This window comes from Mugil cephalus, chromosome 1 (assembly GCF_022458985.1).
Source record: "Mugil cephalus isolate CIBA_MC_2020 chromosome 1, CIBA_Mcephalus_1.1, whole genome shotgun sequence".
Taxonomy (NCBI): domain Eukaryota; kingdom Metazoa; phylum Chordata; class Actinopteri; order Mugiliformes; family Mugilidae; genus Mugil; species Mugil cephalus.
Genome location: NC_061770.1, coordinates 38,113,609 through 38,140,468, shown reverse-complemented (window position 1 = coordinate 38,140,468; position 26,860 = coordinate 38,113,609). Strand labels below are relative to the sequence as shown.

At 42.8% G+C, this 26,860-nt stretch overlaps 1 protein-coding gene across 3 annotated transcripts in view; it reads right to left on the bottom strand.

The window, feature by feature from the left end:
• Positions 1–24,961: 24,961 nt before the first annotated feature.
• The window catches only part of LOC125017774 (RAS guanyl-releasing protein 2-like), a 44,941-nt gene continuing 43,042 nt past the window's right edge, over positions 24,962–26,860 (bottom strand). For all 3 annotated transcript variants that reach the window (XM_047601371.1, XM_047601449.1, XM_047601296.1), the window contains exon 17: positions 24,962–26,483. The gene's annotated coding sequence lies outside the window, so the exon portion shown is untranslated. The remainder of the gene's footprint in view (positions 26,484–26,860) is intronic.

Genomic DNA, 26,860 nt, shown 5'->3' with positions numbered 1-26,860 from the left:
CATATGTGATTATTCACTATGCAAAATAAAATCACACATATTATAGTCCATTTCTGCTAATAGCTCGCTCTAAATCCTACGCACTAGACCTTTACAGGTAGCCCCATAAGTGTCTTGTAGTGTAAAATTTGCGTGGAAATGATTATGTGCGTCACCTGATTTGTGTACACTCCTAGATGCCTTTCTGTACTGCCCTGTTAATACACAAAGCTTTCAAACCTGAGCCACTCTGCGGTATCTCTTCACTTTCTTCACCGCAGAGTGAATGAGTGAATGAGATAAGAGCTTTTGGAGGTAAGTGGACCTTATCAAGTGGACAGAAAGGTTGTTCAAGGTTGATCTGTTTTCTGCAATTTTGACATCGGACGGGTAGCCAATCAAGCTGTCCTACAGATACCCAAAAAGCAAGCAAGCATGCACGCATGCGCACACAATCACACAAATGTGCACACATAGCTGGAGCAAAACAGAACCTCAAGAGACAGAATTACCATACTAGACTTCCCTTTCAATTTCTCACTTTACAGCGTATTCCTTTTGACACTCGGACAACCATCTGCGGCCTGTTGGTGGGCGTAGAATTGGTCTGCGATGGAGGAAGAGTATCTATATGTGTGAGTGCGCGGATGGAAGTCTATTCTGTCTACACAAAGCCTTTGGGGGATGAAGGGAGCGAGGCAAAGAGACAGAAAGAGAGGCAGGAAACCTTTGGCCCCAAAGGGAAGTCCCAATACAGCTGCTGCCTGCCTGCCTGACTTTCTTTCTCTCTGACTCTCTGCATGCACTGTCAACCTGTCTGCCCACACACACACACACACACACACACAGTATTCGACGAAAACAGACTTTGCATCGCAGTGAATGTGTGTTTGTGCGTGTGTGCGATGGGGAGAAAAGGATTCATATACAGTCGATTTTCTGCGTAAAACCTCCCTCGGCCCATGATGCAGAAGGTGACTGATCACACAGCTACACAAACACACCCACACGGCTTCTCCCCTAGTGGGAGACAACGTGTTTAATTAATACTGACACTCATAGCAGGAAAATGTGTGTGTGTGTGTGCGATATGTTATCTGTGTGTGTGTGTGTGTGTGTGTGTGCATGAGACAATATGAGCCCAGAAGTCGGTATAGTAGCTATGCGGAGCATGAGTGGCCATTAAATATTATGCAAAGCTCATTGTCACACATAGTGAGGCCAATCTCGCTCTCAATGTCACCTACACAGTCTTAAGAAGCCCGCAATTAACTTATTAGCAATTCTGCAGAGCTTAACACGGGTGCTAATGAAGGAAGTGTGGAAAGGGAAGGAACATAATGGGAGGAAATGAGAATCTGGCACACTGCATTTTTTATTTTTTTTTCTCCCCTTCGGTTCTCTGCTTTATGTTTCATGTCACATTTCAAGCTAAAACAACACGACTTTATTTTCTTCACTTTTTGCTTCATTTTTTCAATCACTGTAAAAGTCTTTCCTGTACTATATAATATATTTACGCCTGCGCCTTTAAACATTTGAACTTATTAACCCAAGCTTTTGTTTGATATGCATTTTTAATTTGTCCACTATATGTGGGATTAGTAGGACCTACAAACTAAGCATCGTCTTTGAACAGGAAGTAGTAGTTTTTGAAAAAAAACAAAACACATGTACTCATATGTGGATGCTATTCTATTTTTTTGTTTTTGCATAGATATGTTTTTATCAACAGACAAAAACAACAATATGAATACAATACCAAAAAGAACAGAAAAAGCCAAAATGCCAGGTTTCCATTCGTGCACAAATAAAGAAAACATTTACAAAGTGAGTAAGTGCAATAAAACAGAAGTGGAGAATAATGATTAAAGAAACAAATACACAAATATAAATACAAGACAAGAAATTAATAAATAAATAAAAATGATAAAAAAAAAAGGTCTCACACAAACAAACTACTTTAAGATAATGCCAGTGCTAAACTACTAGGACTACTACTAGGACGAACGGGTCAGAAATAGTTGGAATTGAGCAGCAAAAACAAGAAACTGGCGACATACCTGTCCCTTCCCTGTACGGTTCTCTTTATATATAACAAACAATTGTATAACAAAACGAAAAAAAAGAAAAAAAAGAGTTTTAGTTTGAAGTAGATCCAGGAGGAGTCAAATAACTATGGTCGGCTAAATTCACAGAAGAAGACAGAATGGTAATAAAGGGTTCTATTCTATTCTATTCTATTCTATTCTATTCTATTCTATTCTATTCATTCTATTCATTCTATTCTAATGACATCACCATCTTTCTCCACTGTAGCAGTTTCTTTGATGAATGCAACATTACCACAGACAATAAGTCAAGAGGCTCAGACCTGGTACGTGTATGAAGAGGCTCTGGGACCTCAGGGACATCATTACAGGTCCTATTACTGCTGTAGACAGCACCCCTCTTGCGTGTCTCTGCACTGCAGGGACAGAGCATGACTGTAGCTCTTAGAACCTAACTTTCATTTTATTTTTTTCTGGTCCTATTTTAGGTTGGGGGCTTTCCCTTCACAGGAGGAGTGATGTAAGTGCGCAGTGACTGGTTGAACAGGTGATGCTGGTGTTGAATGAATAACCAAACGCTGCAGTTAAAAACAAAAATGTAAACAGCTCCTTATGATTCAAAATGGAACAAAAAAACTGAGAAATGGATCAACAGTGATGCAATGTGCAAAGCGCGTTGCCCAGAGCCAGCTGGTGTTGCTATACCAACCACAGGCCGGCCATTAAGTCGAGCATCCCTATTGGCAGTGTGAACGTGAAAGGAAAACAAGACCCAGAGGGTGCGTCATTCCTAAGGGAGCTCCCTAGCGGCTCGTAACTCTCAGAGAGTACCCAGTACAGTTTATATCCTAAGGGCCTACTTTCACAGTGTGCACGGTGACACCAGGTCAGACCAGAATATCAGCGCATCACCAAACAAGTGCCCTCCTGTTTGTAATTGTGGCTACAGCATATGGGGAAAAGTGGTAAGAAGTAGTTGAACACTGTATCTGCATCTGTATCTGTTGTGCAGGCTGAGCAAGTTACCTCAGAAACTTAATGCAATTTCAAAGTAATAAGTTACGTTATAATATTACTGTCTTTAAATTTCGAGGCATTACATTACTTTTAAGTTACTTTCAGCAAAAATAACCGGAAATATGGATCTTGCATTGCAATAGATCTTATTGCATTCAGTGTAGCTCAACAACAACAGTGCACTGTAACACAATACAGTTATGGCTCATGGTGCTATACATATGGTGATAGAGATACTGTAAACTTAGGTGTATTCATATTTAAATCGATACTGCTAGAAGCTACTTCTGTATACTGAAACCGAACACCTAAAGAAAGCTGGCACCATGCTAGATGTTTCCCTAAATGACTTGTGATAAACTATAATGAGCATATTTCCATCTCGTCAAATGATGAATCCGCTCTCCCAACACTGCTCATATATGTTTTACGGAGGCACATTCACTTGAAAAAAACTTAGTGAAACATCAGCGAAGGGAGGTAACTACTTGAAAACCCCAAAGATGTGCAGCATACTGTTGGCTAGGCTAGTTAGCTGGTATCTTCTTACTGGTTGCTAGTTGGTAGCTGACTGTTAGCCTGCTGGTTGGTTTTTCAGTTGGACTGAGCTTCTAAATGTGTTTTGCCTCAGATCTTGGCACAAGGGATTGTAACATATCATCCTGTGTAATAATGACTGTGGAATCTTCCTCGGATGCTGGTGTGCCTCATTACATTTCCCACTGTGTGTAACCACTTATCCTGTCGAATGTGACTCCAGATCTCAGTCACAGACAAATAGTTGCACCAAAAAGTCCCAAAAAGTTGTAAAAACCAAATGAATTGTCCTGCATATACTCTCATTATCTCGTTTTCTCTTCTCTTTATTTCACATTTCTATCTCATCCTTCACCCCTTCGGCCTTCTCTTACCTCGGCTCCTCCCTTTCTCCTCTTTGCTCCTTCCACCCATGCCTCCTCGCAGTTTCCTCTCCCGCGTCCTCCCTCGTTCCCTCCCTCTCTCTCCCCCTGCAGGCAGCAACCGTCTTGCACAAAGTGACGCAATGGCTGTAATTGGCTGCCCTCTGCTACAAATCAGATCACAGCTGGCTCTGGGAGCGTTGTGCCGATTACCCATAACCCCCACCCCACGGATCAGGGGCTAACTCCGAAGAGAGTTGAGGATAGACAGGAGGGAAAGGGTTAGAGACTAATTTTGTTCATCAAATGAGTTTATTCCTGTCATGTGTCCCCCCCCCCTCCATTGTACCACACTGACAGTGGCTATCCATCGATTGACTGTATTATAAATAACAGCTTGTTCTGTAGTGGCTTCTTTTCAGATTAGCCCCGATGAGCAATGAACGGGTGGACAATGTTGTTTTTTAAAGCATGGGCTGTCAGCTGCCTTTCTCCTCTGTCTTTTTCTCATTCCCCGTCCCACCCCCCTTTTTTTTCTGCAAAGAGAAAAGAGGTTGATGAGATCTTTGAACCTGTGAGCAATTGACTTGAGATTGCTCGGGCTTCTCAGACACTCCATCGACCCTCCATTCTCAGCGAGGGGTCACGCTTCATGTGGTCCTTTATTAGCTCAAATTAGGCCTCTGTGTCTCGAGGAAGGGAACATCCATCTCCTTATTCATTTGTTCTTCTTGTCCCATTTATTTACTTAGTTGGCAAGGCAGTGGGCTGTTTGGACAGAGAGCATCGGTCGCCCCGGGCAGGGACACAAATAACATCTTATGCACATTAGTTGCAAATCACCAATGTGGGGAGAAAGGTCAGAAAACAGGAAAAAAGGTGAGACTAAAAAAAGGGGGACGTGAAACGCAGTTGACTGGAGCTCAGACGTCACGGCGCAATGTTCCAACGTTAAATATTTAATCTGCTCTCGCCTCTGACACGTGGTTTCAGGTTGAGACGATTCAGTACGTCACATGGGAATGGAGTCATCTTGGTCAGTTGCAATCACTGTGGAATATTTCATTTAAGGTCCAATATGAAAACCCTTCTTCAAGGATGGGTGGTCATTCATTATAGGATAAAAGAGGCTGCAGAGAAGACAGCACCATGATAAATAAGATAAAAGTAATGGCACGGTAAAGTGAAATGTAAAGTGAATGTGAAGGTCCTTCGTTCAAAATTTGACTTAGATGTAAGGGTAACCTCTTATAACCAGACTAATATTCTTATAAGAATTGAGTCTGGCTATACCAGTTTACGTCACTGTGACGTCACGACGTCAGAGGGAAGCTGGAGGCGAACACTGTCACTGTCAACCATGAATTGTTGTATTTCTTTGGTGCCAAAACCAAAAAATCAAAAAGACTAACTTGGATTGGAAAACGCCTTGCTCCTCTTACTGGATAACGTTATGGACTGGACTTTATTGTGACTGAGATTGCATTTAGTTAATCATTATTTGGAGGACTGTTGTTACAGTTTAATGCTAATGAAAACTGAAAGCTAATGCAAAATGTGTGTCCAAGTGCCCAAGCAGAAGTTGCATTTACTACGTTGCCCTCCACAGGGGTTCAGCTACTCCTTGTAATATCTTTGTTGGGGAGGCTTCACTTGATACACAGACTAAACTTCGTCCCCTTTGTGTCCTCCTGTGGTCAAATCGTCCATTCAGTGAGTGTAGGGGTTGGTGAATATAGTCTTGGGAAGTGAGTGTATTAGTATATTCTCTAAAATATGTGTTTTCCTCGTCCAGTGTTGCCAAAACAGACCGTTAAAATATGCTAACTAGCATTTAAAAGCTGTAGAGTTTGAGATGTTTTGCCTCCAGCTAAGCCCCGCCCCACAAAAACAAAAAACGTCACACTGTTTACAAAATGTGTAGGGGTCTATATTGTTAAGGCTGTTACATACCCCACAAGAAGCTAGAAGTTTGTTATTGCAACCCTTGTTCGTGTGGTGTCCGGTTACTGTTTCGTGATGATCAGATGCAGAAATGCTAGCGTGCTAGCGGAAATCCTCCATGAGCCTCCAGATGCCAATATTTGCAGTGTGACCACTAATCTCTCCTGGGTAGAGATCTGCCTACTGTGTGTGGTTGCATGCTGAATAAACGGCGTCATACGATGACACACTTGGCACTTAAGTATAAATTACTTGGCCAAAGTTCTCGCGCAAATTTCTCACACCTTGCGGAGTATGTGACAAGCTTCTTGATAATAATGAGTCACCAATCAGTGGCATTTTGTTGTAAACTTCATGGTGTGCCTACTTCCTGTAACCCTTCTTACCATCGCCACATAAAAACTGCACCAATGACAAAGTTTTCTCTACAAAAAAAAAAATGTGTGCAAGGACATTGGCCTAGTTTTGAAAATGTACCTTAAATACGTGTGTTTTTGTCAGATAACATGAAATTAGGCGCCGCATCTAAAGGATGGGATATAACAGTTTTTTTAGTTTTGTAATAGGCAATTTAGGTGTAATTGAAATACTACCGCACATACGCAGCACAGTGTTCCCTTTTGTTTCCTTTTGCTTTTAGCTAAGGGGCATAAAGCTCACATCTTTCATCAATGACTTGCCATTGCCCATTTCCACAGCTGATTCATGACTCAATTATTGGCTCATTAACTCACCATATCAATTTATAGATTGATGGCCGTGAAAAGCAGTGAATCGAGGGGCGCCGAGGAATCCGGGCTAAAGAAACACTGTTAAACATGAGCAATTTGGGAGATAGCGGAGCATTTGTTGTAAATAGAGGTTTAAGATGCCTCGTGGCTCATCCGCCTCAGCTATATAGTCCACCAGATGGCAATAATCGCGGGGACATTTCCGCGACGGAGATCGATGTCTAGCGTGTGGCTAATGTGTGGAAAGAAGCCGCTGAAAAAGAAAGTTTCAGACGCGGGCGATGCATCAAAGATCACCACATCCACTAACGCTAACGGCCTCCCAGCAGTTATTCATGGGTATGTAGCAATGATATCTTTAACCGGCCCCTTTGATCACTACAACAGCGGAGATGCATCAGAAATTTCACCGCTCCTCTGCCTTCGCGGTGTCACCTGGCTCGCATCACTCCGGCGCCGCGTCTCTTTCAACGCAGCGGGAGGGTTCAGGCTGAGCGATGAAAGGTGAAGAAGAAGAAGAAGAAGTGAACAAACGCCGTTGGTGTTTCTCTGCAGCGAGCGGCGATTTTTGCGTTTTTTATTTTTATTTTTTTTGCTATTCTGACGTCTCCCCCAGTGGCCACGTCTGTGTCTTCGCCCTCGGTTCTTCGGTTCTTTTTAAGGGTTCTCCGTTTGAATTTAGTGAAAGGGAGGTGGAACGAGTGGCTGACGGGAGCAAACACAGAGGAAAAACGGGTTACTGTCAGACAGACAGAGCCTCTCTCCTCTGCTTATCTCGAAATTCTCTCTCCCTGTCTGATAACGAATCGTAGCCCTGACTTCACTCGAGCAAAGAGGAGAAAAGCTGGACCCCCTCAGCTATCTTCATTGCTTATAACTCCCCCCTTCTCTTCTCGTGCTCCCCCCTCCCCTCCCCTCGCCTCCCTCCTCTCTTTCCCCAGCCGTCCGACTCGGGGCGGCGCGCTGGCCTTTAAAAAGGCAAACTTGTAATCTGATAATTAACAATCTGCTAAATTTCTCAAAAGGAAAACAGTCATGAGAAATGTCTGCCTCGTGCCCGTGAGTAGGATGACCTTTCGCTGAGGCTGGAATGGCAGGCGAGGCGACTCACTTAGAAGCATTTAATTAGCTCTGCTCACGGCTGTGTGCGCTGCCAGTGGACGGAGGAGGGAGGAGGAATGAGATAGTGAGGCTTTTTAGAATAAAAAAAAAAAAAAAAAAATTATGCAGCAGTGTAACAGAGGAAGTTGGAGTCAGATGTAAACAAAATCCAGAATTTGCCAGCTTGAACCTCCAGGTTGAGATGGATCGGGACTCTCTTAGTCTGTCCTTTTCTTCTGTGTGTGTGTTCTCTGCCTTTCCAAGGCAACTGAGCCTGAGCGTAGGGTACGGCTAACCTCGACAGCAGCGCAAGGAACATATCAGCCCTTTGGCATATTCACTGGCTTTCCCCAGTATGTCAGTTTTCATCCGCTGCAAATAATAAGCGAATAAAGCTGTAAGAAATGCTTTGCCCTCTCTTCATCTGGAGGAAGCTCCTCTGAGTTTTTTTTTTTTTCTTCCCCCCTCCTACAATGAGGGGATGAATCCACTGTCTTTATTCCGGTCTATATATTAGGGGGTGGAGCCGAACCCGAATACGGTATTCGGAAAGGCACGAATAACATGCTTTTTTTAAAATATAAATACTTATTTCGATCAAATAGTTAATTATTTTTATTTGAGAACAAACATCCTGTCAAAAAGCTGCTTTTCGTCATGTGACCGCAGTGAATATTCGTGCTTCTGACTGAGTGACGTTCGGGAGTCAAATAACAGAGAAGACTCTGACTGGACGAAACACAACTTAACTGCATCATTACTTTTGTCGAATAATTTATTTTTTTTTTACTGAGTTTCAGAGGCAGCAAATGACTTTTGGGAAGCGGAGTTTGGCCGGGAGATTATTCTGTTACGTTACATTAGTACTGAGACGTCTGGAGTCAGGTTCTCTCACATTGGCATTCGTTAGCTTTGTATTTCAAGCTACTGTCTACTGGTAAATGGTCTTGCTTTTATAAAGCACGTTTCTACACGATTCTACATGATTTCATAGCATTTATTAATGTTTTGGCCAGATTTGACCAAAGATAAACATTAAAATTGACAATGAAGGTTGAATTATTAAGGCCATCGACTCATCAGAGAATGTACATGGATCTGTGGATCATCCCACAGATACTTGATCAGTTTGGCATCTAGTAAATCAGGAGGTCAACACCTTGTGCTGTTCTTCGTGTTTTTGTAGTTGTTCCTAAACTGTTTTAGTGTGTGTGTTTGTGTGAGTGTGCATCCATGGATATTTGTACGACGTTCAGGAGACTGAAAAGTCTCGACTCCATAACAGAGCATCATTATTTTTGTTGAATAGTTTCTTTTTACCTTAACTGGGTTGCAGAATCAGCAAATGACTTTTGGGAAGCAGAGTTTGACCAGGAGATTATTCTGTTACGTTACATTAGTATTGATATGTCTGTAGTCAGGCTCTCTCATGTTCGTCTTAGCTAGATTTGTTAGCTTGGTAATTCAAACTATTGGTAGTGGTAAATGGTCTTGCTTTTATATAGCACTTTTCTACCTATTGGTACTCAAAGCGGTTTACAGTCGCAGAGGTTCAGTGTCTTGCTCCATCACACCATTACACTCTTCTTTACTCTTCCACCCTTTAAAATGCAAACTGTGAAGAGGTTTATATTCTTAAGGCTGTTAGATACCCCACGAGAAGCGAGAAATTTGTTCTTGCAGCCCTCGTTTGGGAGTTCTTGCAGTTTTTTGGGTTTTTTTTGCTCCATTGCTGTCAAACACAGTGCATTGCCGTAAAGTAAACGCGAACAAAGTTTTGTGATTCATCTGCAAAGAAAGGGGATGATATACTGAGTAAAAACAAAAACAAAAACAGCCAGAGGAAACAAGTCAATTCAGCAAAAGTCAATAAAGGATGATTATTTTTCCGGTGAGTGAGATATTAGCACCGAGGCTCCGAGGAGCAGCCAGAGCTAACGCACTTCGAGGGTTAATCACTGCATTTGTATGCAAATATGTATTTAAGTGTGTCTGCCCTTACGGGGAGGGTTGAGTGAAGGAATTGGGGCCCAGGCAGTAGGTGACATTCAGTGCCAGTGTAACCTCTGCGGATAGCTTCCCTGGCACTATTTGTGAATGTTAATTGCTTTTTTCGGCTGCCGACGCCTCCCCAGCCTCCACCTGTCCCTCAGCGCCGAGCGTCGTGAGGCTCTCGCTGTCATTTGGGCCGGAGCTGTTGTTTAAAACAAATAAAAATCCTCTGCGCTGGTGCATCATGTCAAAAGTGATGTCTTCATGATAAAACGATCGACAGGTAAATAAATAGAGCAGGAATTATTATTAGAGGTCTTTGCTATCGCGGCTGTGTATTTGTTGCCGATCTCGTTTTCTTACCTTTTCTACCACTGGGCAAAGAAAATGCAGCTGCATATCCAGTCGGAACAGAACGCTAATCCGTCCGAATATAATTTAGCGTGACAAGACAAAAGAGACCATGATCCATATATTAATTTAGCCACTTCCTCTCATCCACAAGTACGTGCAACAGCAAGAGAGAGGAAAGGAGAGGAGCAGGGGAGTGAAGATAGAGATCTTTCCATTTCTGACAGGGAGCTTTGAATTGAGGTAATCCACAGAACTGTGCAAATTAAAACCTCATCTGTTTAAAAAAAAAAATGCAAATAGACCTTTTGATTCAGCTGCAGGAAGGAAATTTGCTCAAATCAGAAGATTACCACCAATAGTTATAGATTACATTTCACTTTTATTATCAGGCTCCTCACTCCCCCTCCTGCATCCTTTTTTTCATTTTTCATAGTGTTTCATCCAAGTATCTGTCATGGTATTAAGACCTCACTGTTCCACCGAGCTTGAAATGTACCTGTGATCCAGATTTGACTCACAATGCCGATATTAGACACAATCCATAAGCGCTCTTCTCAGCCTAGTTAGCGGAGATCACACCAAATCCAAACTCGGCATCCTGTTTTTGTTCCTGTGAGTGATCTCTAGGCGCAGCACGGAGCCTCTGCTCGTAAATAAGCCGCTAAATTACCCTGGCTGGCGATTGGTTAAAAGCGACACTAAACATTTATGAATGCCATGAGTTAGAACTCCGACCGTTTAGTCCGGAGTGGCGTTTAATGGCGTTTGTTAAGTGGACGACGTTGCCGTTTGGTGAATAACACCTGCTAACAACCTTTTGGTCTGTGTTGCTTGAAGGCTACCCCTCAGCTAGCGATATGCAAGCAAAAAGCCCGTATAAATGTTAACAGCAGCCCATTGATTTTCTCCTTTGTGCGTCTCCGGTCGTATCTGACACATCAATCTTTTTAACATGGCGAGCTCAGGCTGGAGGTCTCAGCTTGGAACAACGCGCGGGCGTAAATCCCGACCGTCTCCTGCACCATATAACGCGGCGTAGTGGGCGACGGCATCCGCGGCGTGTGATTATTTGTTCCCATTAAAGCGGTAAACCTAAACAGTAGTAAAACAGAGGAGAGCGGGGACGGGAATATTAAAGATGGAAGTCGGGTTCGCCTCCCCAAACACATGAAACTTAACAACGTGGAAAAGCTAAGAAGTGTCTGTTTATAAAAGAAAAAGAAAAAACAAAACAAAAATACTGCACTCAAGTTGTCACCATGGCACCGTGACATTCGACAGAAAGGGCACAGGGATCACACGGATCAGTGTGCTTATTCACTTGTGTGTGTGTCGATGCGTATGTGGTTATGTGAAAACAGTGTCCTGACAACAACGCTTTCACACATTATTGAGCCCAGAGAAGTGTGCGGCTTCCGAGGGTTGTCAGGCGAGAGGGTTGCATCTCACGACAAAGGAGAGGTTAGATAACAGGAGCTCTTCGAATAAAAGTCCCGATAACCTTTTTAAATGACGTTCCGCAAAGCTGTGCAGCAGTTAGAGTTAGGGTTCGAAAACAGATGAAACATGATTTCATAGCATTTATTTATGTTAAGGTGTTTAAGTGAAGTTTAAAAACATTAAAACTGACAGTGAAGGTTGAATTATTAAGGCCGTGGACTCTCTCTGTGGATCCTCCCACAGATACATGATGAGTTGGGGTCGTTGGCCTCGGTGGGCGATATGTGTCTAAGTAACATCCACAGCAGAACACTGTATTGTCACAAGATGGTCAAAGTTAATTACTTATTCTGTCAATGTTGTAACTGACCAGTGTTATTCACAATTAAGATTATTCTACCTGAGTAGACACGGGAGCGTACCTATGTTCCCCCGGGTCCCTAACATGTTTTTAAAAAAAGGGGGAACATAGAGATGATCACGTAGAGACGCTTATCAGTATGTGTTCTTGTCTGTACTTGTACTCGTTCTCCAGAGCTTGTTCTTCAGATGAGAACTTCTCAAGTCTGAAGTACAAGGGAGGATTAGTACTGATGAAAGCCCTAATCCAAAGGTCTTCAGGTCAAGGACCCCAAACTGATGGAGAGTTTAAGTAGGGACCCCCTACCTACTATATGTGTTCTATATTAAACTTACAGTGCTGGTCTCAAATTTTGCACTCATTTAAAATAAGGTCAATATTTGAACTTTTTTTTTTTCATTTCTATTTTGTGTTCTTGTGACAAAGTGTTACATTTTACCTGAGGACTGAATAGCACTGACAGGAACGTGAGAGAGTCAGCGTGTAATAATAATATGCTGCCTTGTGATTGGCTCTGCAGCAATAGTGGCGGGGCCTATTGTGTACAGGAAGCTTAGATTGACAGGTCTCGGCTAGTGTGACGCTGTGTGTGAAACAGTGCGGCGTTGAGCTCCTGCATCACTGAATGAGTTTAAGACTTTAAGATCTGCCACCGTTTATCCAATTATTGAAATATGTTGGATTCATGCTAATGTGCATTTAAAGACATTTAAATTTGTGGGGGGAAATAATTTATATTAAAAATATGTAATCAACCAAAGATTTTGCAACCCCCCCTGGAGTACCCTCATATGTTGAAGGCACATGCTGTAGGTGTTGAACAATATCAAGATGGCAGCACCAGAGCCACCGCACTGAGCTTCAAAATGCAATAGTGAATAACTCAATTTTTGACAGGGTCTCTTTTTCTAGACCGAACCAAGTAGTTTAGTGGCTTAAACCTAATAAAACATCCTTTGCAATTTGACATTGTTCGTCTTTATATTGCCTCCTCTGCCCCAGTTGTATAAGCTGGTCTAATCTTCTACGTCAATCTTCCAGCCTGATTTTCATGTGTGTGAGCACATTTGCACAGAAAAGTTCAGTCACACATCCTTGTGTTGTTGTCACTGTTTCTAGTCCAACAAGCCCACAAGCCGCCATTTAAACTTTTGCTGTGTTTTTGCATAAGAATGTGTGTGTACCCCACATAAATAGCCCGACAAATTCTGCACTCTGTGGTGGAAGCATTTTTTCTCCCTGCATGCATCTGAAATCCCACAGGTTAGGAAAGAATCTGGCGCTGACTGCTGGCTTCATCCCCCGTCCCCTTCATGTCGTTTCCTCCCCTCTTGTTCCAGCCTGAATGTGGAGGACAAATGCGTCACGGCGCTCATAAGCCTTTTTAATCAGTGTGAGAGATTGCCCACATATCTGTTAACTCTGTCACTAATGGCTATTCTTCCTCATTAGGGAATGTTATCGCTCCCTCCTCCACGTGCAGGCGTGATCAATTCCTCTATCATTTAGGAACGGATCAATCTCACATCTCCTCTTCTCTCTTCTTTTTTTTTTTTTTAGACTTCAATATCCCCCCCCTTTCCATCGTGATGCATTACAGCATCTAATTAGTCACATAGCCTCGGGAGAGGAACTGGAGCAGGGGGACGGGTCTGTTCACTCAAGGTGGGCTCGTGTAGTACAGATAAGTCTTCATTAAAGAAGCGAATCCCATATACCTACACACAGTATGTAGTTAGGGACATATGTGATGGTTAGCCTGTGGTATTATCTTCCTTTTTTGAGAACCTCTTAAATTAACATAAAATAAAAATGTTGGAGCTAGACTGTCACAATCCAAAATAAATGTATGTAGTAAACTACTATATGTGTTCTATATTAAACAATCCAAAATAAATGTATGTAGTAAACTACTATATGTGTTCTATATTAAATTAACATAAACATAAAATAAAAATGTTGGAGCTAGACTGTCACAATCCAAAATAAATGTATGTAGTAAACTACTATATGTGTTCTATATTAAACAATCCAAAATAAATGTATGTAGTAAACTACTATATGTGTTCTATATTAAACTTAACCTAGTGCTTATGAATAGAAATCATCATAATAACCTCTTAAATTAACATAAAATAAAAATGTTGGAGCTAGACTGTCACAATCCAAAATAAATGTATGTAGTAAACATTTCTGTCAGGATGAAGGTTTAAGGAAGACGGCAGGTAATCCAAAACAAAACGACAGAAACAAGACTTAAAAAACTCACAGGAAGAACACATGGACAGAACGCAGGTAAGTAACATCACAACACGACAGGGAACAAAGACAAGGCCGGGCTATATATGAGTGGGCTCAGGGATGACACAGGTGAAACTAATGAGGGCAATCAAACCAGGAGAAACCAATAAGTAATCAACAAACAAGGAGACACAAGAGACAAGAAATCCAGAAACTTAACAAAATAAAACAGGAAACATAAACAACTACACACACAGATGTCATGACAGAAAAACAAGGTACGACAGACAGGAAGTTACGAAACTAAACTCAAAACATGCACAAATATTCTTATTTGCTTCTGTATTTTTTACTATAGACCCCTTCATGGCCTACGTCACTATGACGTCATGACGTTAGCTGGAGGCGAAACAGAGGGAAGTTGGAGGCGAAAGCTGTCACTGTCGACCATGAATTGCTGTATTTCTTTGGTGCCAACACCAAAAAATCAAAAAGACTAACTTGGAGTGAGACAATTAACAGAAGTCAGATTAATGTATCATCAATTTCAGCCTGGATAACATTATGGGTTGGGCTAAATTGTGACAGTAATTTAATCATTGTTTAGGGGATTCTTGTTACAGGTTAATGCTAATGCTAACCGCAAGCTAAAGCAACATTAGTTGTATGTTTCAGGGGTGTTGTATTTACTACGTTACCCTCCACAGTGGTTCCACTTCTTATAATATCTTTGTTGGAGAGACTTCACTTGATAAAGACAGACCAGACTTTGTCTCCTCTGTGTCCTCCTTTAAATTGTGTAGTGAGAGTGAGAGTGTCGGGGTCGGTGAATATAGTCCCATCACTCAGAGTCAGTTTTTTAAAATAACACTCACGGTCTCGGGGAGTGAGTGTATTATTCTCTAAAATATACGTTTTCCTCGTCCTTTCTTGTCAAAACAGTCCGTTGAAACATGCTAACGGCATTTACAGGCTATAGTGTTTGAGATGTTTTGCCTCCAGTTAAGCCCCGCCCCTCTATTGTATTAATTAATTACTTTCCATTTTTATTTACTACACAAGTGCCTATTTATTTATTACTTGGTTAATTTGTCAGTTTTCCTCCCTATATTTATTTCCACATACTTAATAATTTGAGTTTTCTCATTTCTTGGTCGCTTCAATGCACATCAAAAAATTTATCTATATTTATTACATGATGAATAGATGAAGCCTGAAAAATTGGTCAAGATACACTCTTTAAAGCTATTAAGTTGACATCATAATACTGTTATGGCACATATCTCCTTTTAGCAGACTGAAGCCTCGCCCTTTGGGTGGAAGTGAATGAAAAGTATGGATGGGTAGGCTTTTAGCGTGGGCGTCTGGGAGCCATTGTTTCCTCAGCATTTAGCTCCGTTATAAGGTCAATACAGCAATGAAAGCTTTAGAGACACATAACGCACTTATAAAACCTGGGTGTAAAGTCTCGCCTTGCAGCGCAACAACAAAGCAAACCCTTGCGGCTCTGTAGTGAGAAAAGCCGCCGCAGGTGAGAACAAAAGATGCGCTGGGTTGTGTAGTTTTTCCAAGAGGTGGTGTTAGTTTCACTCGCGACGCTGATTACGCACATGCTGTTTTGATTGGGGTTTAATCAAGATGACATAACTAGACCTCTTCCCTCACGGCGCAGCCAGGTTAAGAAAACAACACTCAACTTGGTGATAAAGAACACAACGGAAAACAGTCCTTTGAAATGTTAGCAAATGTGGATTTAATTATAAAACGTGTTTTATCCTTTGACTACAAAGGTGGTGGCTGGTAGCTGATAAAGAGCAATACATTTCTTGTTTTTAATTGCTCTGCTCGTTTAACCTCGCCTTGCTCTAGCTCCTAAGCTTGAGTGTTGCAGGTTAGCTAAACCTGTTGTTTCCTCTCTGCGACTTTCCTCTCCAGCTCACTGCAGGCTAGAGTGTGAGGTGAAGAAAGAGGGCAGAGGGGACGTATTATTTATTAATAGTCAGTCTCCCCAAAGCTGTGTAAAACATCCTGTTGAGCTCCCCGAGGTGAGCACTCAGCTTCAAAGCAATTAAAACCGAGGCTATGAGAGTGGAATGAGAGCGAAAGGAAAGATGAATAGAGAAGGAAAAAGAGCCAGAGACAGAGAAAGAGTCCTGGCCGGCAACAAGGACGCTTGTATGGGCCTGGCTGACTGTGCACTCACATACTGTAGATTCAGCTTTCATGCCTGGGAGAACAGGACCAGAATCTCCTCCCCAGGTCAGGGATCCCTTGTCAGGGTTTAAATCCCCACTGAGCTCGGGGACAGGAGAAAACCTTTCTGGGGGATTATACAACTATAATAAGTGGATGTAGTGACTCTTTTCTGTCCCTCTGAATCATTTTAAAAAGTTTCAGAAAGCGCACACACACAAGAAAGGTTAAATCTTCTTAATGGTCCGTCTTTCTGTCTATAAAAAGCCTTTTATAATTGTTTCTAAGTCTTGAGTGATGCTCAAATGCGCTCAATAACTGTAAAGTCTTATCAAAATCATCCATGCTGCTAGTGTAGAGGAGACATAAGTGGAGGGATGGACTCAGAGGAAGCTTTTTGATTGGACTCTAAATAAAAGAACACGCCCTCGAGTGCATGATGTGTCATTAACATTTTTAGATAGTTTTCCAGGAACCTCTCCAGTGCCATTAATAATGCCTACAAAATGTTTTTTTTTTTTTTCCCAATTGTTAGCCAGAAACTGGAGTGTCACTGATGCCACAGGATCTAGGTTCAAATCCTGGTTACCTGGGGCCTTTCTGTGTGTGATTTGTGTTCCTAAATTGGCCATAACTGTCCGACAGTGCATTTACATGCACAGGTTAATCGAGCTATGCTTGAAATTCGACTTTCTGAATGTGGTCCTTGTACTACTTTACATACAGTGGAGAAAATTGAATAACTGATGGGAACATGTTCTCCTCCTCCACACTAGGTGGCGATATGTGTCTTTTCAGTGGGTTAATACCATGATAAAGGGACCAGAATTACAACCAGATGGATAATGGTACAGCTTTTTAATCTTGTACGTAATGTGTGCGCAACTTCTTGTGCAGATAAGATGGTGCTATCTCTCGGGTGGTTCTTCTACCGACTCTGTTTACCTCCTTCTTCTTCTTCTTCTTCTGCAACCAGCTTTCTTGGATGTTTTTGGTCTGGGGTCATACACCAGCCCAGCTGTTGTGGAGCATGCACACATGCGTTTAGTTAAAGTCTGATTAAGGCATGCAGCAGAAGATCTATTTCCAATCGCATTATCTGGGTGTCTTAATCGGATTAGGGGAACTCTGATTTTAGTCAGAGTAACCTGTTTACATGCACTCAAGTTAAGTCGGATTAAGGCAATAATTCATTTTTTTCATGTGCATGTAAACGTACTGATTGTGGTTGTCTGTCTCTCTGTGTAAAGACTGGAGACCTGTCCAGCAGGGTATAACCCCAACTGCTGCGACCCTTCAGGACAAGTATCTACAGACAACGACTGAAAGAATAATCATATACCATATAGACACAACATTTTTTTCTTTTAAACTTGACGTATCATAAATTAGGATTTGGATTGCAGGACTGTCACATATATGTGAGTGTTTTTAAATTGCACCGTTGCTGCTGCTTCTTCCACTTCCGCTAAATTACTGGGTGTGAATGGAAGCTTGAATGATTATCTGCTCTATCATTTACTCTATCATCAACTGTATGTTTACCCTGGCAACCCCTGCAGCGTGTTTACCTGCCCACTGCTGCATGCTGGGAAATGCTTGAGCCCCGGCCCAGACAGAATCTAAATAGAAATGACTGGTCGAGCAAAAACAGACAAGCACCTAAACACATGTCAGCCTAAAGGCGGCCGATAGCTAAGGTATGAGCTACTCAATGCGTCTCAGAGCCTAAACCGCTACTCTTAAATGCAGGAACAGTCGCACGCTTCCTCACGCTGACTCCAAACTTGTTCTGCCCACGAACCATGAACATCGTAAACCTGCGTGTAAAGTAGTAACGTTAAGCTTATATCCATCAGCAAATGCTATTAGGGAACCTAAATGGAGCTTAAGTGGTCTTTAATAAAGGTGGGTTTTACTTGCCTCTCGGGCATTTTCTCATAAAAACCTGAAAGGTTTTGGTGAATCATTCTCTCTTATCGCCTTGTAAATCCTTTGTATCCTCCTCTGACCACGATGACAATAACAACATATTTGGGAGACTCTCTCTTTTTTCTTTTTTTTTTTCATTAAAGGTCCCTCAGACGATACTCTGTCCTAGAATACCCTGTCACTTTTACCATTTCCTACCTTTCCTATGTTAAAGTTTGTCACGAGCTTGATTTGATCAGAGAGAGAGGGAAAAAAAAAAAAAACGGAGAAGTAGAGGTTCTGTGAATAACGTATGAGTGCTCCCTCCTCCAAATTGAAGCATTATGATAAGACATTAGTTCCACTGCTTTGCCATTCAGTGCCCACCGTCAAGGTGGGTTATGCAACTGAACAGGCAGAGACAAAGCAACTATTTTAGGCACAGCGCCTGTGTTTGCCTCGGAGGCGTGAAGGAGGAGATGCCTTGCCTCCAGGACTAAGGAGGCACACACACCAATCACACACAAAAATGAAGCCACTGAGGAATTGGCAACCACCTTTGAGCACCTGCAAAGGCAAACATGCACTCAGAAATGTAGTAACCGGAGAGGAGACTGAGTCCGCATCCTTCTATTCATTTTCTGTTTATTCAGGTCCAGGTCTCAGTGGCAGAAGGCTAAAAAAAAAAAAAAAAAAAAAAAAAATAGCCCTGAAATCCTTCAGCTCTTCCTGTGGCATCCCAAGGGGTCCCCACGCCAAAATGAGACATGTAATCCCTCCTGAGTGCTCCGAGTCTGCCTCAGGGTCTCCTCCCAAATGCCTTCCCATGGTTTCAAGCGAAAGGGAAGGTATTGAGGAAAAAGCTGATCATTTTCCCGAACTCTCACCAGAACTGCTGACTGTCTGATTCCTGTCTCCTGCTGGATGTCCCTCTGGGTGAGACCAGACACTCTGCTTAGGAAGATCATTTTGACCTCTTTATTTCGTCTCTTTTTGTGTCAGTCATACAGCATCGGGTACTCCACAGCCCTGATGAGGCATTCTAACCAAGACAGTTCAGCCATATTAATATTTCATTACCACTATAGCTCAGAGATTTCTGGTTGAGAGACTGTCACTGTTTCCACCAAGATCTAAATTTCTGCCTCATCTACAATGTGTGCTCAAAGTTGTCAATGGCATTTGCGGAAAACTCCACTTTCTGAGGAGGTTGAGTCTTTTGCTGAAACTTTGGCACAAGAGATTGGGTTTTCTGTCTTTTGTTCGGCCATAACTTTTTCACATTGTTCACTTATTAATACCCTTTTTCTTTTTTCCAAGGGCTCATCTGCAACAAACTCCCCGACCCATCCCCCTGAATCTCACTCCCTGGGTTCCTCCATCCGAATATCAGAGGACCACCGCCAGCCTCTAAATCATCCTTCATCCCATTTCCTACTTTTCCCTCTCCTAAATCTGGTCAAAATAAACCTCTTTGCCCACACTGAGGTGTGGTATTTTTTAGTAAAAATGAAATCTGAAGCTACACGGGTTAAAAACTGTTTATGTGACTTAAAGAAGACTTTTTGCTGCATTCAGCAGTGATGAACAACACTCCCCTCTATCCCCTTGCATTTAGAGGAAGCTCTTTATTGCAGCCATTTATGCATGCATGCTTTTATAGCCTATCATATCTGCGCTTTCACGAGTACCTCGAGGAACTAACGTTATATGCACCAAAGTTCACGAAAGGAATGAAAAAAGAGGATGTTGAGTACACCCAGAGATGAGCTTGTTTTCTTTTTCTTTAAGTAACTCCTAACGACTGTGTTGACCCAGCTGTGCAGGTTGGACACAGATAAATCTGAGGTGCATCGCTATCAGTGATGCCAGGGTCACGAGATACAATCTACCGGCCCATCAGTCAAAACACGCTTACTCGCCGCTGAGGTTTACTTTCCTCCCTCCCTTGCTCCTGTCCTGCCGCTTCAAGCATATTAAATATGTGAGCCGTCCCCGCTGCTGATGCGATGCCATTGATTTTGTGTCAATCCCGCCAGCCCACAGTAACTTGATTTGGTATCAGCGAGGGCTAAATGAGACTTCTCCGGGCAGCAGGCAGTGGAGAGACTGGTGGAAGAGGTGAAGCGTTGGCAGGTTTCTAATTCTGAATAGCTTGATAGGTAGGGTAGGTAGGGTGAAACACATCAATAAAGCAAGGCCAAGGATCCTATCCACCTTTGCCTTAGCTTCAAAAACAGCCTCTTGTGTCATCTCCTTCCTCTTAAGCAATCTGAGACTTTACAGGATGTTTCACTAACTAACATGCTAGGTTGTATAAAGAGTTTTATTTGACCCGGTGGGACCAAAGGGATGAAGTAGTCGAGGGGAAAAGGATGGAGGGATCGAGGGGAAGGGAAGTAGGGCTTGAGGGGAAAGGATGAAGGGGTTGAGGGGAAAGATGAAGGGGTCAGCGGCAAGGGATCAAGGGGTCGAGAGGAAAGGGATGAAGGGGTCGAGGGGAGGAGATGAAGGGGTCGAGGGGAAAGGATGAAGCGGTCGAGGGGAAAGGGATGAAGGGGTCGAGGGGAAAGGGATGAAGGGGTCGTGGGGAAAGGATGCAGTGGCCAAGGGGTCAAGGGGAAGGGATGAAGCGGTCAAGGGAAAGGGATGAAGGGGACGAGGGGAAGTGAAGTAGGCGTCAAGGGGAAGGGAAGTAGGGCTTGAGGGGAAAGGTGAAGGGGTCAGCGGCAAGGGGTCTAGGGGTTGAGGGAAATGGATGAAGGGGTCAAGGGGAAGGGATGAAGCGGTCGAGGAGAAAGGGATGAAGGGGTTGAGGGGAGGAGATGAAGGGGTCGAGGGGAAAGGATGAAGCGGTCGAGGGGAAAGGGATGAAGTGGTCAAGGAAAATGGATGAAGGGGTCAAGGGAAAGGGATGAAGGGGTCAAGGGGAAGGGATGAAGCGATCGAGGGGAAAGGGATGAAGGTGTTGAGGGGAGGAGATGAAGGGGTTGAGGGGAAAGGATGAAGCGGTCGAGGGGAAAGGGATGAAGTGGTCAAGGAAAAGGGATGAAGGGGTCGTGGGGAAAGGATGCAGTGGTCAAGGGGTCAAGGGGAAGGGATGAAGTGGTCGAGGGGAAAGGATGAAGGGGAAAGGGGAAAGGGATGAAGGGGATGAGGGGAAAGGGAAGTAGGGGTCCGGGGAAAGGGAAGTAGGGGTCCAGGGGAAGGGAAGTAGGCATCAAGGGGAAGGGATGAGGGGGTCAAAGTTACAGAGCAGAACTAACAGGTCTGAACCACATCCCACTGTGTTCCTTTCGTCAGATTTTCTTAAAGCAATGTTCATCAGAACTGATTCCGCTCTAATGAGGATCCCAGCTCCCCTACAGTGCCGGGTGCTTCACCGGGAGTCAGCAACGAGCTTAATGCAATTAGGGCCGCAGACGTCTGACGGAGCTCCTTCGACTTTGAGACAGACTTGTTTGCCCAGCTGCTTCTTAAATGACGACGAATCCAGATAAGCAGAGCTCGAGTGCTGGAGGCGCGTTCACTCGAGCCTGTTTGACTTTGACGGTTACTTTGAACGAGGGGTGCCGTGGACCTAGATTTAATACAATCATAGCTTCCTGCTATAGCCCACGGTATATGGAAAGTCACAAAAAACACGATTAATCTGTCCTCTGAAGCACTAGTGCTGGAGATGTGTCTTTAACAGGTATGAAAGACTGTGGGATGACTGTGAGCTTATGAAAAAGAAGCATTTAACAGTATTTCATCAGATTTACAGTAAGCATCATGCATATGTTTGATTTTTATGCAAAGTAACACATTAACGACAGAGAGATGTAGCGCCGTTAGTTATCTGCATTGTGATACTGCAACGTGATTCTCCATGAACCCTGACAATGGCTCTATTTTTTCTTTCTTTTTTTTTTGCCACATCACTGGCACAGCATCCCCACCTCCTCCTCTCTTCCAGGAGTCCTTCCTCTGCAGACGGCCGTCCATTCAGCAACTCAACATTGCCACCAAGTGGCACAGAAGAGCCACGACCTCTCTCTGGCATGAGGTTAACAGCTCCGGATGCTTGCAGTCTGTGCACCACAAGGGGTGGTGCACGGTGGGGTCAGAAAGATGAGTGGACGTCAAATCATCGCGGGGCTCGGCCGCTTTCCCACTTTTTGACGAGCGGACATTAAATCGATAATCGGTTCATTAGTCGTACACGAGCAAATCTAAGCAGGGGAGGGGAAAAAAAATCAATGCTGCTTGCAGTTTACTCATTTTGCTAAATCGTTTTCTCCATCAATGATAACCTTTTTTTTAATGTTTGTGGCTATACAGCAAATATCTTTCTCCGTGACAAGGTGCTTTTTGTCACTTTCTAATTGAACAGAACCACCGTAGAGCTGTTTTATCTGCCGGGAGGGGGTGGCAAATGACATCTTAGCTAGAATGTGTTGCAGCTATCAGGCCCCAAATCTTTCCATTCTTTGCAATCAAGGTCACAGTGTGAGCGTGCTAACAATGTGTGAGGTTATTTCCCTCCTGCCTTCATTACTATGCAATTAGCCGCGGTGCTATTCAATTTTCCTCATTTCAGACTTTGCAGATCAATATCACTCGGGGCCGCCGGCTAAATGGCCGCATTGCTAGGAGGGCTTTTCTGTGCGGCTGAATGGGAGGTATCAATCTTTTTCCAGGCTAAAAGAGACGCTCGATGCTGTGGTGGGTGATGACTGTGTGCACTTTAGTGTAAGAGAGGAGAAGAAATGCGGCGAGAGTGCCTGCGCTACATTAAAACTTCCATCATCACCTTCCTTGGAGTTTGTGTGCTTTCGTGTGCTTCAGCATGCAACACAGCACAAACATGTATCAGTGATGTACGTCCGTGCTGGCAGAACAAGAAGCTAGTAGAGCTAAATGCGTCACAGTTGCATAATCGTGTGGTCAAAGCTTGGTGTGAGACCTGGGTCGATGAGCTAAGTTATGAGCGCGTCACCTTCCGCAGTTCATCAGCTCTTTGTTAGCCCAACACAGTCCCACATGAGAGCATTTAGCAGTATCACAGCACTGGATGAGATATGAGCCCGACTCAAAGGCTGCTCAGGAGCCAGATCAATGTCCTCCCATTGAGCTGGACGCACACAGAGAGGGGGCCGGGGCAATCAGAGACCCAGACTGACTTCATTTCTGAGAGTAATTAGATGTGGCATCGACTCCAAGGCTCATTCACGGCCGGTTATTAATGTCTGTAATAGACAGGCAGAGGGCACTGGATCATGGTCACATGAAGGATGGCACAAGTGTGTGGTGGCAGTTTTTACCTCCTTTCAAAGTATCAATATTTCACTTAGTTTCTCAGGATGTAGCATTAAAACTGACTGTTTTGTGTTAAACGTAGGAAAATGTTCTGACACATAGAGGCATTTTGCAGCCAGCGCCGACTGAATCAGCTCACACCTCCCTTGTGTTTGACCTCTTCCTCTTATGTTTTATTCAGTCACTGTGCAGACTCAGACAGTGGAACAATTACATTATCATTGCTAAAAATGTCCTCTTTTCATGAACAGAGAAGAATAGCTGCGCTTTTAACTTCACAGCGGCACATTTTTTGGGGGGAATGATTTTAAATTTGAAGAAAAAAAGGAAAAAAAAAATATTCCCACAACCCAGACGAGTTTTCTACGGTGGCCCTGAAGGTCAAAATGCAACAACATTTCAAAAGAACACAATGACATTTCAGAGAACACAACAACATTACAGAAAACACAACATTTCACAAAACACAACAACATTACAGAAAACATGTCATTACAGAAAACACAACATTTCACAAAACACAACAACATTTCATCAAACAAAATGGCATTTCACAAAACACAACAACGTTACATGACAACATGACAACATTTCAGAAAACACAATGACAGTTCAGTTCTTATTTCTGATTGGACAGAACCTGTGCTAAAATATAAGCTGATGTGATTAGTTGTTTTGCTGCCAGTCAAGAAATGATGCTTTGTGAATGGTGAGCTATGCGGAAGTGTAGAAACTGTGATGTGCGATTTTAAAGCAGACAACATGAACAGTCTGCAATGTGGAAAGAAGCATGAGTCGTTGCCATGTCAACCACACAGTGCTGTAGCCAAACATTTGCCATTTCTTGACCAATCACATCAGTTTATATTTTAGCACAAGCTCTGTCCGATCAGAAACAATAAGAGTTCTCCCTACTCTTTCCACAATCTGTAATGTCATTGTGTTTTCTTTAATGTTGTGTTTTCTGAAATGTCGTGTTTTCTATAAAGTAGTTTTATTTTCTGAAATGTCGCATTTTTTTGAAATTCTGAAATGTGGTATTTTATAAAATGTTGTTTTCTTATTGTGTTTTGTGAAACGTCATTGTGTTTTGTGAAACGTCTGAAATGTCATTGTGTTTTCTGAAATTCTGAAATGTCGTGTTTTGCAAAATGTTTTTGTGTTTTTTTGTAATGTTGTGTTTTGTGAAATGTTGTTGTGTTTTCTGGAATGCCGTTATGTTTTGACCTTCAGGGCCACCATAATTTTTTCAACCCATGTAGAATAATTCTTCTTAGATTGTTAACTCTCATAGCTGGAACATAAATCACCAAAATTGCCACCTGAAATCACCATTGTTCATGACAATGATGTGATTATGATGTGATTTGGAGTTAGGCAGACACTATTTTTTTTTAGGTCAAAACCCCAATTCACCATTTTTAGAAAGACGACACAAACTCGTGGTCATTTTAGTATCATTCATTTGTCACAGAATCTTTGAACAATAACACATATTAGAAAGACGCCTGTGGCATATTAATACTGAGGGTTCACAAAGAATAGCTTGACGCCATTCTGAGTAACAACGAGCGTCCATCATCAGGCAGCGAGTAACAACGTTAAAGGACCATCATCAGCGTAGCTATTTATACAGGAAGAAAAAAAATAAATACAAGCAAACGCGAGGAGTCTCATTCAATGACAAAACCAGCAGTTAACAATATGGCACTCGAAGTCTGAATTCATCTCTCCACTGGCACAGAGAAGCAGAAACATTTCCCCTGTCTGAAATTTCAAGACATCACGTTTCCTAAATAAATGATAATTTGCTACGTTAAAAAAAAAAAAAAAAAGAAAATGAAACGGAGATGTCTGGAAGGAGAATACAGAAGCATGCGGGATAAAAACAGCACAGCACGACTTGCTTTAAAAACAGATTCTCAGAGAAAGTCTTATGTTTGTTTTTTTGATTTTTTTTTCTTTTTTTAAAAAGCTGCTGTCAAATGAAACCCCCCCATTATTCCAGTCTGTGTATTATTGTTTTGATTGTGTTTTCATTTGAAGTGAATCAGTCTCCTGCTACTCTCCGTTGTCAACACATGTCACCGAGGAAGGGACGGGTTCTTCATGCGACAGCAGCCATCTCACTGTTTCTGCTACATGTACAGTACTGTAAGAAGATAGGTCATCTATCAGTGCACCGGTACGAGACAGTACTGTATTCTGAAGACATCACCACGGCAATAACTACAGGACAGTCACTGATATCCAGGTAAACATGACAGAAATGCAACATCGCTCAAAGTCCCTCCTAGTTACAGTCTTTTCAGACGTCTCTTTCGTCGTCGTCACGCTTCAGACGGGCACCACAAAATCAACAATATTTAATCTGGCATCAAAGTCGGTCCTATTATAGGTGCGCCGAAATGTATTTCAAACCAAAAGGCGGAAGAAGAAGAAGAAAAAAAAAGCAGAGCTTCTCAGATTAAAGAAGACAGTAGCTTAGTCTGGGTGGCAGCTTTACATTCTTGGCAATAACAGCACCTCAAAGTAGACCGCCTTTTACAATCTGCAGCGAAGAGGGCTCAAATTATAAACCGCACTTTAAAACATTCCACCAAGAAAATACAATTTTGTGGATTCTTCTGAACATATACATATATATTTATATAAGTAATAATATTTAACACTCTCGGGCTGACACGTGGATCAAAAATGCAAAGATTTTGACATAGAAATCATACAAAGGCATTCCATTCACATTGGTCGCCACATTCAGATGGGGTGAGACGGGGTGGAGGAGAAGGAGTGCTGATGTTGCGGCATGCGTCCACCGGGTGGCAGCACGTGGGTTATCCTGGCTTGTGTTCAGTGCAAGTTCTCCCCTGTGTTGTCGAGGGTCGTGAAACGGTCGTACTGTGGCACATTCTGCGTCTGTCTGTGGCTCCCCGGCTCCTCGAACGCCGACCGTGGGAGAGGAGGGATTCTAAAACAAAAGGAACTGAGGACTGTCAAGGATACGTGAGACACGGACAGTTCGGCATTCGAGTTAATCTTAAACGCTTTGGCCCTGCTCCTCCTAAACGTCGCCTGTGTGTCACTCTAAGAATAACTCCGCAAGGGAAGTTTATTGTAAATATTTAAAGCACGGTGAAACCTCGCAGAGATGGCCCCGGGATTCCACAGCCATGAAGTAGTTTGGCACATGTTGTTTTTACACTTGAACGTTGTTTATAACGAGATATACAAGTCTCACACGGAGCTGTAAATGTCCAGTAGCTTAATGTAATCGTGTTTGATGGAAAGACATTAGAGCGGTATCAATTTTCTCACCCGACTCCCCGACAAGAAAGCATATAAATT